At 31.8% G+C, this 18,174-nt stretch overlaps 2 non-coding genes across 2 annotated transcripts; both read right to left on the bottom strand.

The window, feature by feature from the left end:
- Positions 1-2,770: 2,770 nt before the first annotated feature.
- On the bottom strand, positions 2,771-2,862 carry Trnay-gua (transfer RNA tyrosine (anticodon GUA)). Its single transcript is given in 2 exon segments — positions 2,771-2,806; positions 2,826-2,862. It is a non-coding gene; the product is annotated as a tRNA-Tyr (tRNA).
- Positions 2,863-8,242: 5,380 nt separating this feature from the next.
- Positions 8,243-8,314, bottom strand: Trnaq-uug (transfer RNA glutamine (anticodon UUG)). Its single transcript has one exon. It is a non-coding gene; the product is annotated as a tRNA-Gln (tRNA).
- Between the last annotated feature and the right edge of the window lie 9,860 nt (positions 8,315-18,174).

Here is an 18,174-nt window from a genome sequence, read left to right as displayed (position 1 = left end):
AATATTTATTTTATTTACTTATATTTTATTAACATCCATATTTTTTGCGACAAAAAAGTGCAGACTTTATTTTTTATATATCTGGATTTTTATTTGATAGACGACGTAAAAATGAATAAAAAAAAGCAATCACGAACGTAGCAAATCTGATTGGAGGATGATGAAATCTAAAAACGATTCAACAATGCCACTTGTTTCAACTGCTTGTCATTGACATGTCACACATTTTCCGAACTCGAAAGCGTAACAATACTGACACTGTCTTTCTCTTGAATTTTTACCAGCTCTCACTCTGAATATATGTATGTACAAATATATATACAAATATAGTGAGGGTGCTGGAGAATTTAACATGAGAGTTGAACATTCGCGTTCACAAGTGTGTTACCGAAAACCCGAGGCTGTCAGTCAAGGGCTAACCAACCGTAAGAAAAAACATTGTATACTAAACGAAATATATATAAGAGAAATGGAATTGAGGGTTGTTACCCTCATTGCAACTTGTCCATTTTTATCTTATATATATATATTAACGTTAAAGGACTGATTGGATGTCGAGGCTGAAGATAGTGTATAGTATGAACATCACTGAACGTCAAATCGAAGAATATGCTTTGACTTGAAATTAATTTGAGTGGTTTCCGCTCTACTGAACGTCCAACGTGGCCGAGGGCTTTTGGACACGGATGCACACGCTCCTGATTAATTACCACCATTGCATCCTTCATTGCTCTATATATATGTGTCCACACATCCACATAGGCTATATATACAAATACATGCATTCATGCAAGCCCTTCAAATCTGAGACGTCCCTTGGGACTGTCGATCATACTAAATCCCATTGCACGATGTGAATAATTAGATTTAGTATATATTGACTAATATACCTTTTCCAATTATGACTGCTTTTCAGAAAATTTAAAATTGGTTATAATTAGTAACTAAATACATTTAGTAGCAGACATACATGCAGAGAATTTTATGGTATTTTTTGCATCAAAAATTTATAGAAAAATTACTATAGTCATAGTAACATGAGGTCAGTATAGAATTATTGTACAAATTACCGATACTGTAGAAATTTAAAAAATACATCGAACAGAATTTACAAGCTCTGATTAAAAGAAACGATTTTTAATGTTAAATACCCATAAGAAAAGCGATTCAAAAGTATTCAAAAGCATTAAAAAGTATTTAAAATTATTTTTTTCTAATCGTTTTAAATCGTTTCTTTTAATAAGGGAGGTGCATTGTAATTTGGACAAAGCAACAGATAAAATTAATACCAACTGCATAGTAAAATTTATTAAGTTAAATCAGAGTATTTAGTAGGCAGTTGGTAAAAATTTAATCTGTTGCTTTGTCAAAATTACAATGCACCTTGTAAATTCTGTTCGATGTATTTTTAAAATTTCTACAGTATCGGTAATTTGTATAATAATTTCATACTGTCCTCATGTTACTATGACTATAGTAATTTTTCTCTAAATTTTTGATGCAAAAAATACCGTAAAATTCTGTGCGTGTATAAATTTTTTTAATTTTTTGGATTTTTTATTATTCGTCGTATTTTGTGATTTGGTTTGGAGGCAATTTTAGAATGTTTTCTTTAGATTAATAATTATTTTATGTTCCTTAATCAATTTGTAAAAATAACCTAATTAGTGATTAAATAATTAAGTTTACAGAACATTATAGGGCAGTCGTTTCCCCACGAACCCTTTCCTTATTTGCTTAGAGGATTTGAGGTACAAAAAAATTAATTTAACTTTTTCATAGTTTCTGAAAGAGTTTTCTTATTAATTCTGTGAAAAAATAGGCTAATTTAATAAGAGTTTTTTTTTAATTAAAAAAAATGATCAAGTAAATTCATGTTTGTATAATAGCTCTATTATCACTTAAAAATTAATTAAATTTTTATGATTCTGTTAGTTAATCAAATTTTAAGTTATAAAAGAGGTTACACATAACAAATAGCGAATTAGGAAGTATGTTCAAGTTATTTATTGATCGGTGGACTTCGAAAATTTTAATCACTAGGACTTTAGGTTTTTTTTTAGATTCATGTGGGAATTCATTTAAAGTCGAGTGTGAGAGGGGAAATGTAGTTCTAAAAAAAAAAATTTTTTTATCAAGTTCTCGGATTAATCTCCTGAGTGAATTTAGGATAAGTTGCATTGATAAGCATTTAGACGATAATGTGATTGATGAGTGTGTAAGGAGGAATTGATTGATTCTGTGTAGCCATTGAGCTCTTGTAATAGCTCAAATTGACAATCAGTCTATTATGTATCGCCAGTGTACAGTAGATGCTGGATGTAATTCCGTATTACAGGTGTTTGTAATTGAAATCTGCAGAGCGTGTAATGAGACTACGGTAGTACTCTCGTACTGCATGTGAAAGCCCTTTCTGATTATCATCGCTATTGATAATTACAATCACCGTTTACAAGTGTCGTGTATTAGTACCTTTGAATTCTTAATATCTATTTGAAACAGTATTGAATTAAAAATTTTTTTTTCGTTACTTATACATATTTGACTTATTAAAAACTAACCGAGTTGATTAATTGGTAAATGAATAAATTAATAATTTTTTTAAGTAGCTTTTGAAAATTTATCAATGAAATAATTTAATTTTTTAAATTCTTCAAATTTATCTTTTGAAAATTAAAATAAAAAAATAATCATTTATTTTTAAAATTAATTTGAATAGTTTATTAATATAAGAGTATAAGGATTGAAGAAAAAAAAAAAAAAAAAAAATTCCTTCGAGCCGGATTTGAACCAGCGACCTATGGATTACTCTCAATTTAATACAACTACAGTCCACCGCTCTACCAACTGAGCTATCGAAGGGAGATGAGAATCTCAATTTTTACAACTGCTATATAAAGTAAGCAACGCACCTACTCAATAAGAACGATTATTTACGTATTTATTGTCAATTATTTTATTGAAACAATACATTAAATGCACTCTCTCTTCACTTAGTCTATAATTCTAACTCTCAGGTTATAAAAACTTGTTATAAAGAACGAATTCCACTACCGTGGGGGGCAGAACGGTGGTAAGAGTAGGGATACCCCCACCACAATTTAGCATTGATTTTAAAGAGACTTGATATTATAGAGATTTCACAGTTCTTGTAATGAAGGAATTATATATACATATATATTTTTTTAACTTCTCGCTAAGAAAATTGCAAATTTTTAAAAAAAGGGAAGTTATTGGTTTTTGTTCAATTTTCGAAAATCAAGTTTTCATCAGATGTCGACGTTTTGAGGTCCTAGGAAGCTACTCTGACTATTTCCGGATGGACGTCCGTGTGTGTGTGTGTAAACTTTTTTTGTCCGACAATATCTTTGGAACTAATCAACCGATTTGAACGTACTTGGTGGCAATCGAAAGGGCTCACCAAAACTTAGAATTAATTAGATTTTGGAGTAGATCGGTCATTTAGCTTATAAGTTATACGAAGAATAAAAATTAAAATTTTTTTTTGTTTTTGGTTTTTTGCGTATAACTTATAAACCACTTGCCCGATTCGCCTCAAAATGTATTCAGTTTTAAGTCTTGTTGAGCCCTTTTGATTGCCACCATGAACGTTCAAATCGGTTCATTCCATCCAAAGATATCGTCGGACAAAAATTATGATTTTTCAGTGAAGGTATGTTTTACCGGCCCAACAAATTTTTGAGTTCGAAGAGCTCAAAAATTTACAAGTAATAGTGTTCCCGAGTCTCCTAAGCTCAAAAACAGCGGGAAGTTTTGGGGCTGGCCCGTAGGGTCAGGCAGTTTTCAGATTTTTTTTATTAATAAGAACCCTGTTTACTTTATTGTTTGCATTAAATAGTATCTGGGTAATATAGGAACAAACAAAATAGCGTGTAAAGTACAAATGAAAAAATAACAAGGATCAGTAATTTTATGAGATTGAATGCATCAGAGCACGGAAATAGGGTGTCATACACAAGCTCAAATATCAAAATCGTGTGCTTTAGTTTATATCTAAGATGTATCGTTACTATCGCTCACAATGTTTGCCAATCACCATTAAAATATATATTGCACAACCTATATATAGATATATATATGCAGCAAATGCTACATGTAGCACAAGATAAAGTAAAAGACGCAGTATTCCGCGGGTAACTCAACAAAATAGTTTACATAAAACCGTAAAGTCAATTCAGCTGATGGAATGCCTCCAGGAAGCGACGTAAGAATGAGTGTTAACTTTGAAACATATACCTATATCTATATATAAGTGTAAATGTATATAAGAGAAACAAGAAAGAGGGTGACTCTGTTAATGTCGTAAAGACAATCAAGGTATTTTTGCATAGAGTCATTACTTTACTTTATTACCAGACTAAATACTTTAACCCTTTAATTGCACTTCTTATTTACTTAATTAAGTGACTTAGTAACATTCACCCAGAGGAATTTTCATTTTATTGTTTTTTATATTACCTTACATTATAACGTTAAATTTATCATAATAAAAAAAATAATGCTTGTGTTTTAATAATCAACTAAAATTTTTTTAATTATTCGGGTTAATTTTTTAGTGTTTATTTATAAATAGTAAATAGCATCCATTAGAAAGAGTCTTAATGTAACGTAAAATATCTTATTTGTTTTTTTTTTAATAACAAAAAACTATAAAACAAATGATAATAAAAAAGTAAGGTTATGTTGTTTAAAGTAAAAAAATTGTTAGACAAATATTTTTAGTGGTAGTTAAATTTAGCATCGTGAAATAAAGTAAATAAAATATAAAATAGCTTACGAGACAATCTTTTTACATAGTATAAAATATAACGTCAATATAAGAAGAACGATTGTAAGCTTTGGGTAATTTGTATCTTCTCCCTGTATTATTTTACTTCTGCAGTAATTTTTTTTTTTTTTCATTTTACTTTTTTTTTACGAACACTCGGTACACGTTAGCATTTTTACGTCGCGCGCACTTAAGAAAACATAAAAAAAAATTCGCGTCTTATTTAAACGCCTTCTATTCGACGCCGAGTAAGTATGTAGTAGAGGCATTAATAACGTTTTTACGATATAAGTTCGAGGGTGTACCCGCGAATCGCGAGTGGAATAGAAGCGAGGGTTAAAGGGCCGCTTTAGGATCCGCGATCCCTTTCTCTCCCCCAGTCACCTTTTATCCCTCAGTTTGATGCAACGAAGGGTCGCGCCAAACCAAGAGACCTGGATGATATAATAAAAGACATTATAATTGCTTTGATGCGCGTAAATCTTGAATATCGGACTTTTACGATCCTTAAGAAATTGGCTCAAGACGCTTTTTTATTGACAAATGGGAAAAATCTTTTAATTTTTCATAATTTTCAACTAGCAAGTTTTTCATTTTTTAATTCGCCCCGGGGCTGATCTCATAGGAAATTTAAAAGTTGAGGTGAAAAAAATTTCTTTCATAAATTCTCACAGAAATATTATCGAGAAAATTTTTTTCGTTTGAGTTCATCCTGAAATTGAAAGATATTTTTTTTCATAAAAACAAACAATGTAAAGTTTATTGTGTTGCGGTAAAATGTATATTGTTAAAAAAAATTAAAATAAGGTATATCATGAAAAGGGGATGTTTTATATCTAGATTTAAGAATATCCGTTGTCATAAACTATAAAGATTCAAGTCATAACTTGAGGCGTATCACATTTTATTTAATTGCTTGGTAGGTTTTTCTTTTATTTTTTTTTTCTTATATATCTGGCTCTGTACTCTCTTGCTCACCCACAACGCGGAAAGCTAGTCTATAGATATATAGAAGAGGCTTTGAGTCTTTCCGTGTGCATAATATTATTTATTACCGAGGAAGCTGTTAAGGTTTAATGCCGAAAAGCGCTTACTCTTTAAATTAAACTCGATAAAATGTTTGTATCCAATCACCCCAAATTTCCTCAAACAAAGACACTATTTTATATATTTTTCACTTTATCGTTTATCTTTTTTTACATTATCTTATTTAATTTATTGCGAAAAATTATTTTTCAAAGGATACCTCTTATCGAGTGTTTGTATTTATACGAGCGTTTATCTTGAGGATAAAAGTTTCGACTTCTAACTTTATGATCCCACAGAGTTTGACCTAGACTTTAGTGTCCTATCAGTTACAAACAATTGAGAAAATCGCTAAAAATAACTTTTCAACTTTAAATTATCTCTAAGCTCGCCATTTTCTTTTTTATCTTAAATTCGTGGATCAAGAAATAAAATTTATCATGCTCAGATAAATATATGATATATCAATTTCTAGCTCAAAAGGGTTTCATTGAAATTATTATGAATTTAGCAGATTTAATAAAAACTACAATTTCAACCTTCGCCTCCAGAAAATGCCAATACTATTTTTAAAACTGTGTTAAAAATATTTTAAACCGAAGGCAATCTAGGTAAAAAACAATTAATTATGAAAAAGTTGAATAACTGGATTTGAAAAGACAAGTCTATAACGATAGGTCAATAATTATAGAATTTTTTTATTTTGAAACAAAGCGATGAAAAAAACTAATGAAGTTTAGTCTGAGAAGTTGGCCTTGACAAGATTATTTTTAGAATTTAAAGTTCGTTTTCAAGAAATTGTTTAAAAAATAACTTTATATACAAAAAACTTGTAATCAAGAAATGTTGATTTCTGTTTGAATATATTTATAGGAAAAAAATTATTCGGGATTTTTTTGAATTTTTCTTGCTAGAGGACACCATAACCCTGCTTAGAAAATCCGATAGATTCTTATAGCTGTATGTATAAGGCTCTATACTTAACTATAGCACTTCTCATAGAACTCATTCATTCTTATAAAATCTCTACGGAAATTTATAAGAATCTATTGGATTCTATGAGATTTTTTAAACAGGGAAAGCACAAAAAATATTCATATTATGTATTTTTTGAGACCTTTGGGTATCAACACATTAAATGTGTTCCATGTTTAAAGCCATAATCAAAACTATAGTTTTTTGTAGTCACTTAAAACACGTTTCACTATGTATTAAATATCTATATTATTTATGACATTTCAATGTCATTTGGAAAGTGTGTTATTTTCGACTACACAATTGGTTTTAAAGTGACAGCTCCCATGACCTCTAAAAAGAAGAAAATTCTAGGATCTTGTTCTACAGAACATATATATAAAAAGAAATGCATAGAGAAACTACTTGAGAGTCCTATACTCATTTGGTGATATTTTATAGTTCACTTGAGTTATAGGGTTCCGCTCGTTAAGTCAAGAAACTTTTCTACCTAAAGCTATCTTTCTTAATCGCGCTTGCCGTTCTTAAATTTAAATTGAGAAAGTATTTTACGAGCGACCAACAAGTTTTACGGAGCTTTGCCACATCTTGATGAACTTCCGGTTAACTATCATAAAAAATCTCAATACTTTGATTTAAAAAAAAAATAATTTTCGTTATTTCCTTAACCAAATTAATAAGTAAATGTATCATCATTATAATTAAAGATAGACTCTGATTATAAACGGAAATGTCTTTTGAATGGAATTTTATTGCTTATCAAGTTTTATCGAGTCTTTCAGTAATTATTTAGATTGAAAAGACAGAAAAAAGTTAATGAAATAAAATAAAAAATGGGATTCGAAAAGATAAAAAAATATATTGAGAATAATAAAATAGAGTTATCTGATTAAAGATAAGTCATGGCAGACTGTAGACAAGTGCATCCAATCATTGTAACTCGGCGAGAATACAAGATTAGGGTGAGATAAGCCGCTTTTAGAAGCATTTCGGAATCCATACTGAGTTACGTGAATAATGGAGGTCTAATTGCCTTACGACTGGTGTAATAGCTTGTCTCAGAAATTGCAATCGCTGAATAAAAGCACAATCCTCACTGACAGAATGTAGATAACCAAATGCTAATAGCTATTCTCTATATTATCAAGACATATACAACATCTTATAATAGAATATGTATTATGCAAGATGTAATATGATATTTTATTGTCATAATATCGATTTGTCTGACTAATAGGGAAATCATTAAAATTCTCATTGTGGATTTCTACGAAAGAAGAACTTAGTGCCTCTTTATGCACATAATTGTAAAATTTTAAATCAATTTTTAAAACAAGTGTCCAATTTAAATAAATTATCATTTATAATTTTAGTAATACAAATTTTATAAATACAGTGATTTGGCATTCGACAGTTAAAATTAAGAAAGAAAAAAAAAAAAAAAAAAAAAGAAGGTCCCACCGAGATTTGAACTCGGATCGCTGGATTCAAAGTCCAGAGTGCTAACCATTACACCATGGGACCGGACATGCGATAGCATGTCGATTTAGTAGTATATAAACTGTTTTTGACGTATTGTTTATTTAAAAATAACTATTTTTTACTTTCTTAACCATTTTGTTATTAAAAACTGCGTAATTAGTCATTCAATGTTCATTTTTAATTAAACTTAGCAGCTATAACTCTAAAAATACTACGGACAGAGTTAAAGAAGTTTATCTATGTTAAAAATTTTCGAAATAGTAACCTAATGAATGTAAATTAGCACTCATTTAAAAACCAATAATTGAAATGTATCACAGTAATGTTCCTGTGGAATCCTATATTTATACAGTTGTGCTAGTGACGTTTCATTATTATTGCATAATAATCGATGATAAATCGCTAATTGTATGCTTGGTATTATTTTCTCACAGCAAAGTTGATGTTTAAGTTACGTTCTTTGCGTAATACGAAAAAAAAAAAGGTGTGAAAAAATTTATAACCCGTAAAATTATGAAACCCAACAAAGAAATAAAAAATATATAAAATTAATCCAGAAAGAAATCGTCAACAAATGTGTTTGTATGATTGAATTTAAACGCGGCCACCCCTCAAAATGACACGGGTTATTCGAAAAGACCAAAGTAGGGTTTATTTGTTGTGTTGTACAAGAATTTAGTACACACATACATGAATACACCTTTACTTAAATATAATACGAAAGTATATAGGCGTCTAAGTATGAGTGTTAGACAAGAGCGCCCCAGTCTATGGGCCGCGTCAACCCCTAATTGAACGGAAGTCAGCAATAAATATTATGTTTCTCTCAGTAGTCTGGGGTGGATTTTATAATAGCATATCCTCGTAACAATGATAGAAATAGGTATACATTTTCGTAAATTCATATATCTACATCTCTATCTATATATATATTTTAGTACACACGCCTTTTAGACGGAAGCGGATGTGCAATCAGTGTGCGAAGCTTCATGGTAATTTAATTTATATCCTTTTACAGTTTTATTGCCATTATTATTATTATTATTATTATTATTATTATTATTATTATTATTATTATTATTATTATTATTATTATTATTATTATTATTATTATTATTATTATTATTATTATTATTATTATTGTGGTTATTAAATTTTTTTAACCAAATACATCGTTAAATATTTTTCTCAACTAAATATATAGCAGTAATAATAATAATTATATGTATATATAGATAGTTAAGTAAATTATCAAAAAGACATGGGACAAAGTCGATAAATATAAATGCTGGCGGCAAAAACCGAATCAAGAGATAGATCCGCTTCCCTCGATCAGTGATCGTATTAGTCTGTATTTCGTTGAATTGTCAGCAGGGGTGACACTTTGATCTTTGCGAACATACCCTCTAGGTCTAAAGCATTATTATAATTATCATTTGATGTTATCCTTGCTCCCGAGTACATAAGCGGGAAATATCTTAACAGAATTAAATCGTAAATAAATAAACCAAACTATTAAATTTTTAAAAACATTAATAGTAATTCATTCATTTTCATTTTACTATTTACAAATCCAATTACTTTTATATCTATCAGTGTTATGTTATGTATAAATTTACCAAATCCGTTACTGATTGGTATTGATAGATGTGTACTGAGTTGTGAATAAAAAATGAAAATTAAATTAATATAATTTACAATGGATGAGAAAAACTTAAATAGTTACAACTTCGTCACGCATGTCGTGGATTTTTTGTATTCATTTATAACAGATTAAAGTATATAAGAGACGCGTGTGTCTTAGTTTCTTTTCTGTGCGTCAGCTATATCAGGCTGTCATGAACCGCGACGAAATGAAATATAGCGTTTGAGATTTGAGACAGAAAATTTTCGACGAGAATCAAGTCGATACGTGGTGATGAATGTATTTAAATATACATCATCCCCTATTGTGGCGACACGTGACCAAAATGGCCGCGAGGAGTTTAAAACGCGCGGAAAGAGATAGGGATGATCTTTTTTTTAGTTTCGATGTGTATGTATGTGTACATTTATGCATGTAAATGTGAGTATAAATATAGATGTATGGTGCTAAACGTATGGATATGGAGAGACATCGAGGATGACATGCAGTAGGTTGGGGGATTTGAATTAACGATCACAAAAAAAGATTGCTCGTCACGCCTGCTAGTAAAATGGTCTGTGACTAATGCGGACAATTCAACTTCAATGTTCTCGAGTGTCTTTTATTTTTTTTAATTTATATTGAATAATTGTCTAAGTTTGACTGATTAAAATTTCATTTTTAATTCACTACTGGCAGTTTTTCTATTTAAACTTTTCTTATATATTTCAAGAAATACCCTATAGTGGAAATGAAATCGAGTTTTTGTCAAGTAACTTGGCCAGTTTTACTAGATATCCAAGAGAAACTATTTTCAATTTTTTTTCAATTTTTTCTCACATTACCGAGTGCTGGGTCTACATTTCCTATATAGGATTTCTATGGGATATCTCTAGGATTTCCAGAGAATTTAACTGGCGATTATTCAATTTTTTTTCACATTACCGAAAAATTTAGATATCCAAGTGAAACTATGTCACTTTAAAATTTTAGGTTTTAAGGCTATTAAAATTATCAGTTCCTCGGAAAAATGAAACGATTTTTTAAAAAATACCCAGACAAATTAAAAATTAATTCAAATTAATGTATCTTTCTCGGAATTACTATAAAATTTATTTATTTAGTCTTTTATTGACTTTAATAATCAAACTTTAATTCATGAATACCAAACTATCAAGACGGTAACATCATTATATTTTAAATATAAATGTAATTAATAAATCATACTTAAAAATTAACTATAATTAAAATAATATTTTTATGTATAGCATATTATAAATAGCATAAATAATAAAAATAAAAAAATAGCAATTTTTAACATAGGTTAAACAGGACAAAACTAACACACATACACACTAGTGCATAAAAAATATTAGTACGACCATAATGTTTACGCCTTAGTTGTAGATGGCGGGATTTCTAGTTTTTAGCCGGGATCTCTGGCCAATTATTGGTTTGAAATCGAGTAAAGTCTAGATTATTTCTACTAGGGTAGCTTAAAATTTAAGTTTGAAACTCGGCTTTCAATCCAACTGTGTGAAAGTATCGAAAGGAAATTTTAGATACTTTATTTTGGCCCTTTCTTATAAAAGGATGCAGGTTAAAAATTAAAAATCTCAACATAATTTTGTAGATTAAATTGAATTTTTAATTGATTATTCTAATTATTGATATTTGAATAATATAATTTGATACTAAATTTTTTTAGTTGATTAATTAACAGATTTAAAAAAACACGCGAAAATATACAACGGAATGTAGGTAAAAATATTTTTAAACAAATGTAAATATTCATAGGTAGATTAATTAAATGCGGGTCTGTTGTTTAACCGGCGAATTGCTACACATATATGTATATAGATATATATATATATATATGTATGAAATGACGATCGGTGAACAAACCCCACGAGAGGGTTAGCACACTCGGTACGAGCGCGTGTTGCTTCAGCTGCTACGAGAATCATCCACATACATAATCCGTCTCTCAATTCTCAATATTTGCAGCCTCACCTCCCGATTATACCATGTTCCGCCAATACAAACATAATACATATATGCATATAAATATCGATTGTCCCTCTTGTGTTTCGTCGCCCAATATTCCGCAAAAACCATTACTCAAACCAAAAATCAACCGAAATCGGTTTAGAGTCCCCGGTCTCCATTTATTCAATTTAATTTCACCCTTCTACTTCACCAACAAAAAAAAATATTTCTCCATTAAATTTCAATTATTAATTAAATACAAATTACATGTAATCAAAAAGAGAAAAAAATCAGGAATACATTTTAATTGTGGATAAAAAAGAGAGCTGTGGTCAATATTATGAACACCAGCTGCGTGACATGGCGCCCAACCGGTTCAACGTCCCTGTCCCTGTCCCTGTTCGTGGCCCTTGGTTGCGAATTTTTGAGATAGGTCAGTGCTTCGCGTATGTACGCATGGATGAACGGATGAGTGTTTGTGTGCACGAATGTTCATACAGTGTGTAGTGTATGTTGCATGCACGCTGATTGAGAGAAACCAAGGGAATAAAAAAAAAAGCAAAAAAAATGTGATAGAGACAAAAACGGTACTTGTCCCCAGGGCCAATAAATTTTTTAAAGTGTGTCGGTTCCCTCGCTGTTTACTGACATTTCTACCCTTTCCATATCACACACTGCAATACTATCTCTCTGATATATCTGTACGTTACGTAACATTTCATACTAAAATAAGGTTTTAACTGTCACTTTTTTAATCTTCACCCAACCGGCCATTTTCATAAAAAAAAATTGCAGAAATTAAAGTAAAAAATTTGAGAAAATCTAATTCTGCCAAAGGGATTCCAAAAATAATTCTGTGTTATTTTTTTTATCTTGATCAACATGAAATTCTTAATAGCCATCAATTTAAAAATAACTAAATATAGCCACCGTCTAACAGATGGCAGTATGCGGGCACTATCGTTCCTAAGAAATCTTTCCGCTCTGTTACGCATTATTTTATGTATTATATAGATTGATTTCATAGCTGGTGGTTATCATTTCATACTTTATTCACTTTTAGCACGATCAAAACTACTTACCCTCGAACGAGCCGGGTCTACCCCCCACTGGCTCTTCGGTCGCCCTACACATCATCAACCCCCAAGAGCGTTTGATGGTAAGATCAAACCAGATCAAACACTCTGGTACGCTGTAACTGTAACCACCTATCGCGTTTTATTCATTGGCTCTTAAAAGTTTAGTATCTCGAAAATCTTTATACTGGGACCGACACCTTCAAAATTTGTTTACAATAAATTTAAACAATAAATAAAACGCCTGCAGAGTACTTGTATAGTATACCCATCTTTTGTTTCGAGAAAGTAACGACACTAATGATGCTGGACGTGTTACGGACTAAACAAAATTCACGGTCCACGGGATGAGAAAAAGGGAAGGGGAGCAGCAGTAAAGGGATATCATGGCGAACGAATTTGATAATTAATCACGATAAAGTCCAGCAGTGACGGATTGCTGTGTCGGTACGTCGCTGTAAATTTTTCAGCTTTAGCTCGTACGGCTCGTACGTATTTGAGTGGCTCCCTCTTCTGGCTTCCCCCTCCCCTTTCTCTCTCAGCTGATCTAGCCTAACCTATACGAGCAAGGATTCAAATAAAACAGGAAAATAAAATTTAGAGACAAGAGTTGGGAATAAATGTAGTGTAGAGTACAGAGGCAGGAACAAGTCAACTCCAATATCCAACGCACCCTCGGCAAGTATCTTGTCCACTGCTAGATTAGATACGTCGTTCACTTTGGGTCATATATAACCTCGATCTTTCTACATACGTATGGACATCTTTCTTGTTTAATGCAGCTATAGTTACATTTGTATATATATAGATATATAGGATGTGTATCTGGTATATATAGAGGACCCTCTTCAAAGGCAACCATGGCACATTTCCGGCGCCAAAACCCAAGTGGTGTGTGTTTATCGACCATGCGTGTCCACGGGCACGTCAGCGTGTGCGATCGTGTGTGCGTATTACCCAGCATTTACACGTGTGTATGTACATATGTGGATGGATGTACTGGGTGAATTACGGTATTGCGGACAGGGTGATGCATTGCCGTTGAAACCCAAGGACCAGATCCCACGGGAATCGAACCTACGCGGAGACAGGAGCTGCACCAGCATCCGGATCTTGCTTCGAGCTATATGCTGCTGCTACATGTGCTAATAGACCATAGGTATCTGATGTAGATTAGTATTGGAGTATCGATTATAATTGCCGGGATCCTTCAACTGGAATATGATATGCAATAAAAATTTAATGTTCATCTTCATTGATACTGAATATGATTATGTGCGCAGTGTTCGGTGTCGTTTTTGAAAATTAATAGAGTTATCGGCCAAATAATTACCAAAAATTTTTTCGTGTATTAGCCGTAAAATTTTGTCTTTCCTGAAAATTTTTCCATCCTTACAGTCTTTGGGTTTTTCCCATCGCGTTAATTTTTAATCCTCAGTGTAACTTTTCCATTTTATTGCACCCGTATTTTCTAGCGTCGACCTTTTGGCGTCAGCTCAATAATATCCTTTTTATCAAATTGCTTATTTTGTTCTTCCCCTTCCTTTTGATAGTATTCAGAAAAATAAAAGAGGCAACAAAATTATTTTTCAAATTAATAAAAACAAAAAAAGTAGGGAGGTAACTGTAAAGGCCAGGGTTTTCGAGTCCTCGAGATACTAAATATTTACCAACTACAAAAGGTAATTTGTTTATTTATCCATTTGCAAATAGAAATAAGAGGCTTAGGTAAAATAAAAATAAAAATAAAAAGTACGCATGTGATTTTCACGGCCATTAAGAATTCGAAGGAAGACATTAGCTTCCACTTGACGATCACGTCGAGCGTATTTACATATACCAGTGGCAATAGCTGAATAAGTTAAGCCAGCAGAGGAGTATATAAAGTGGAAGTATGGTAGTTAAAGAGTGCCAGCACACGAGTTGGGATTTTAAAGTTAAGCGGTACACACCCGCTATTCTAATTTACATTTTATTTTAATCGCGGTAATCGATCGAATCGATTGGAATGATACGTATCATGGAATTAAACGCGGACAGGCAAAAGGAGAATTTGCGAGCTTAAAAGTGGATGGAGCGTAAAGCTACGAGGGTGAAGAAGGGGAAGCATACTGAATAGTAGATGGGCTCCGATTTCGACAACGAGACGGAAACGATGTCAATATATATACAACTCACGAGAACTAGAGTGTAGTAATAAGGATGACGGGAATACTTAAAAATAAAAATAAACTGCCGAAGGCAAAATTGCTCGGATGGACGCATTTACGAATAGGAAAAGCATTAAATTACTTTTAATGAGTTACTAAAACCCTTGTTCCTTAATTTATATATTTTTTTATTTTTATTTTTATGTACACGGTCAAAATCAAGGGGAAGTATAAAAGAACCAGTGTGATGCATTCTTTTTTTTTTTTTTAAATAAAACAACAGAATTACTTTTATTTCCTTCATATATTATTCTGATAGATTTCAAAAATTAAAAAAATTGAACTTTTACAAATTCAAATAATAAATTTATTCAAATTATAATTTTCCAAAACTTACACGCAGAGAAATTTTTAGTAAAAATTACCCAAAAAATTCGATACTGTGAGGACATGTGGAAAATATCGCAATTTTTTCCATGTAAATTGTAAAATATACTACTCGATAGCATGTAAATCAAATGCAATTTCTACTAATAACATACTAACAATTTAGTTACTGGCTAGATATCCTTACACGGAGAAAAATGTTGGCTCGACACCTAGCAATTTTTATTATGCTGTCGACCAAACTTGAAGCAGGAATTGAAGCATCCAAAAATTTATTATGCTCTTATAAAAAATTATTATGCCGCATCACAATTATTGTAATGTATGAAAGTAATCGTTATTAAAGCTTATCAATGTTTCTCGCGCGTAGTAAGTGTTGTGATCCAGCATAAAAATTTTTCGAATGAGCATAATCATTTTTTGGATACATCCCTTCCTGTTTCAAGTTTGGTCGACAGCATAATAAAAATTGGTAGGTTTCGAGCCAACATTTTTCTCCGTGTACGGTACCAAACTTTAAGGGTAATTTTTACTCGAAAATTCTCTGCGTGTACATTACCAATAATTAAAATACACTGTTAAAAAAATTGCGAAGTAAACGCGAATTTAATCCCCTCGGAATGAAATCGACTCCAAAGGCGGTTTATTTTAATATTCAAATTCCGAATCAGAATGACTGCGGATTGAAAAAAATCCAGATCATTCCGACATCACTCCGCTAAAAAAACAAACTCCGTATACAATAATTTTTTTAAAACTCCAAGTGAATTCATATTTAAATAAAATCCGCAATCACTCCCGATTTATTACAGTGTAAGAATATCATAAATTCTGAAAATATAATTTAATATTCTTCAATAAGTCGTAGAATTGGAAATTTATATATTCTACTTTTGAAGACATAATGCCTCAGTAATCAGTTGGATTTATATCATGACATTGGAGTTAAACTTTTGATAATTAAAATTTTCTTGGTACAGTAATAGTGAGTATTTCTCTTAATAGATTGCAGTGGGTAGGTTACACAGTAGAATGATTAATTGGTTGTCGTATGTAGGATGTCAGAGTGTCACTCTTGCTTGGGCTTTGTCACTTTCCACAAACACCATGAGGGATTCACAATCTATATATATCTGTGCATATTGTATATGTATATGTATATGTATATGTATATGAATATATATGTAAAGCGAATTGCATTGTAACCGGACTGCAACAGGCGTGCTATTAATCAATGCCCAGTGCAACGCTAAACCCAGTGAACCTCGTACATTCTGCCAATTTCCAAGTCGCGAACTGTATCCCATTGACGATGAAGCTTGAATAACGTTTTACCCCTTTACTGCACATATATGTGTACAGAGAATATAGGGTGTCGCGTGTAAATCGGGCACTGAATAATACAACATGTATGTGACAAAAGTACGTGGCTATATACTAATCCTAGCAGTCGATCTGTCGATCCTTGTACGTCATTTCTCGACGTAGTTTAATGTTCCTCTATTTTCTCAATCCACTATCAGGGCATTCTATCTGCCTACATCCTGCACTGCACCCTGCATCCTGCACCTACTGATCCACCCGGCACTTTGATGAGACCATAATTAGTTCTCGGAGAACGATCGATCATTTTACACTGTGACGTTGAGCTTATACACGAGACAACTAGAGTCTATTGTCTCTCGTGAATGCAGCTCTATCGGAAAATTTCGTTGTTGATGAGTTAAATATTATTCATGTGGTTTTGTCATTTTAATTATTGCTTTTTATTTTTTATCCTTCCATTCATCGAAATATTCTGAATTTTATTATTCACAATATTCATTTTCTCCAGAGCAATCGCGTCAATCAATCATCGGTCAAAGCTCACACCTGGTCATAAAATTTCAAATTTCCCCCTTTTTTTGTCATACCGTAAACTTGTTTAAAAATATATGCGCACAGTTTAATGTAACTGATCACGTACTCAGTTTATTGTTCATGCTTGCAGTGTGTAAAATTAATCATATCGCACTTTCAGTAAATTCACAAGTAATTAATTAGGGCTGAAGTTGAAAGAATGTCTTGAATAGACATAAAACTGCAGGCGTTCCCGGGTAATAAATAATAAACAAAATATAATAATTAAAAAGTTGTTTGATCTCGTATAATATTTCTTTGATAAAAAGGTAAAATGAAAAAAGGGCTTACTGAAAAGTGGATCAGAGACAAAGAGAGCGAGAGAGAAAATAAGAAAGCAAAACGATTATAATGTCATATGAACTTCCTAGTTCAACGAACTCACGTACTCTTGACACCCGTGATAATGATTGTTGAAGAAGGATGAAGGAAAGAAGAACAAAAGCTACTCGACAACTCCAGCAGCCTCAACTCGTAGCTATACTACTACTCTATGTACTCTTTCCCTTACTCTTTTCCTCCCTTCCTCTCGTTTCTTGACGGCTCATCTTTAATAGCTCAGGACGTTGCCCCGATACACAACACGACGCACACGGTTCGATGTGCAGTAGGGGTTTGGCACCACTGGCACAGATGCATATATATATCCTATATACTATATACTGTATACTATATATCATACAGGAGTATGTACGCGTACACTTGTACCTCAAGTATACACACGGTAAATACCGCGAGCGCATACCCCCGTAACGCAACGTGTAATGTACCGCTGCA

Source organism: Microplitis mediator, chromosome 4 (genome assembly GCF_029852145.1).
Source record: "Microplitis mediator isolate UGA2020A chromosome 4, iyMicMedi2.1, whole genome shotgun sequence".
Taxonomy (NCBI): Eukaryota; Metazoa; Arthropoda; class Insecta; order Hymenoptera; family Braconidae; genus Microplitis; species Microplitis mediator.
Note: the sequence above shows the minus strand (reverse complement) of the source record. Positions and strands in the feature narration are given on the sequence as shown.